This window comes from Macadamia integrifolia, chromosome 3 (genome assembly GCF_013358625.1).
Source record: "Macadamia integrifolia cultivar HAES 741 chromosome 3, SCU_Mint_v3, whole genome shotgun sequence".
Taxonomy (NCBI): domain Eukaryota; kingdom Viridiplantae; phylum Streptophyta; class Magnoliopsida; order Proteales; family Proteaceae; genus Macadamia; species Macadamia integrifolia.
Window position 1 is genome coordinate 4,175,100 of NC_056559.1, and position 2,181 is coordinate 4,177,280.

Genomic DNA, 2,181 nt, shown 5'->3' on the forward strand with positions numbered 1-2,181 from the left:
TTGAGTCGGTTTCGGTGTGGGAAGGTTGAAATTGAAACCGAACCAATAAGGAAATTTCAGTTTCGGTGTGGTTTGGTTTTGATTTGTCTTCGGTTTCTTAGATCGGTTTGTAATCGGGTTTGTTTCAGTTTTTAGTCAAGTTTGGATTTGATTTTCCATACAAATGTATACAAAACTGTGCAATATTTGGTTTTTTTAATGAATTTTGGAGTGTTTCTAAAATGCCCTAGCTCCGTTAATCTTGCACAATATTGTCCTCTTTGGCCCATGGGCCTTAAGGTTTTAAAAAGCGTTGTGCCATGTTAAGAAGGCTAGAGATAACTAGCCCAATAATCTCTCCCTAAGCGATGTGGGATTAAAGTTTACAGACCCTCATCGATTTTTCAAACTCCTTAGTACTAGTTGTATTCTTGGTGGGAACACCTCACCGATCTTGCAGGTGGGTCTGGTACTTACCCTATTCTTGGGTTGATACACTTTCCCCCTTTAGGCACAATGTCCCCGCTATGGCCCCACACGTTGTCGAGGACCGCTCTGATATCATTTATAAGGCCTTGGCCCCATTAACATTGCACAATATTGTCTTCTTTGGGCCGTGGGCCTCAAGGCTTTAAAACGCATTGTGGATGTTCTTCATGGTAGGTGGGAGAGTCAACCTGTAAGCTAGGTTATTGACTCGTTCTAGAATCTCCAATGGTCTAATGTACCTAGGGGGTTTGGGAGATCGGTGAGGGTCTGCAAACTTTAGTTTCACATCGCCTAGAGAGATATTATTGGGCTAGTTAATAACCTTTAGCCTCCTTAACATGGCACAACGCGTTTTAAAGCCTTAAAGCCCACGGGCAAAAAAAGACAATATTGTGCAATGTTAATGGGGCTGGGAGCGTTACAAATGCTCTTATGGGCTAAAGAAGATAATATTGTGTAATGTTAACGGGCTGGGGCGTTACAAATGCTCTTATAGGCTAAAGAGGACAATATTATGCAAGGTTAATAGGGCCGGGGCATTACAGTTTTGGTTTCTTACAAGTTTGGTTTCGGTTTCGGTTTCGGTCTAGGTTTTAAGCTGATTTTGGTTTGGTTTCAGGTTTATTCGGTTTCCGGTGCAGTTTGGCTTGATTTTGAGGTTGCAATACTCCAAACCAAAACTAAACCAATAAGGCTTCGGTTCGGTTTGGTTTGGGCTATTATCGGTTTAGTCTAGGCTATTATTGGTTCGATTTAAGGTTTGACACCCCTATTTCCTATACGTCCAGTCACGTGGAGAAAAATGTGGCCAGTCTTACCATAGAATGGAGAGGGCAAGTATTTTCCATCTAGGAGCAGCGCCTGTGCCTAGACAAAAAGATGTGCAGCTCAAGAGGGGCATAATGGCCATTTTGCATCTTTACGTCTGTGGTATTAGGTTACTCTCATACAGAAAATTTTGTCATTTCAATCAAATAACTTCCCATGAATAGACATGCATTACATGTATGTATGATGCACACCTACGATACTCCAACAACTATTGTTCACTCTCCATGGCCTTGCTTTTGTAAAGTCAATGTTGTCACATGGAAAACTCCAGAATGTCTTAGCTTGACATGTGAATTAGGATCTAGGGATCAAACTCTTCATAAATTTTTGGTACCATATGTTATGCCACATTGCGGTTTTCTAGCATTTAAACTGGGTGTGTAGGAAGGTTTCCTACAACAAATATGTAGAAAAAAAAGATCACTGCCAGGCTGCGTATAGCTTGCGCCCTCTCATAGGAGGGTGAGATAACCGCCTCACCCCCTATGACCGATGCTTTGGTCCTTCTCTCGTTTGTTCCCATGCTCCCGTGCTGCTGCACGGCACAGAGAGAATCTTTTTCCCAATTATAATTGTATTTATTTATTTTTTCAAATGAAGGTGGTAGGTACATGGAAACAAAGAATGCTTGAATTCCCAACCTTCAATTCACTCTTTAGTAGCAAATAGGTCACCAATCATTTAATCTTCTCAGTGACTTAGCAATGGAAGGGTTCCTACTGCAGTGAATACCCATAACTCCATTTAACATATGAGAGATGGGGACTTGGATCAAAATTGGATATCATATTCTTCATTCCCTGTTTAGCTCCCCCACACATCCCTTGAGTTACTACTGTCTTCTTCTTGACTTTAGAGAATTTACTAATGGTAGTTATCTAG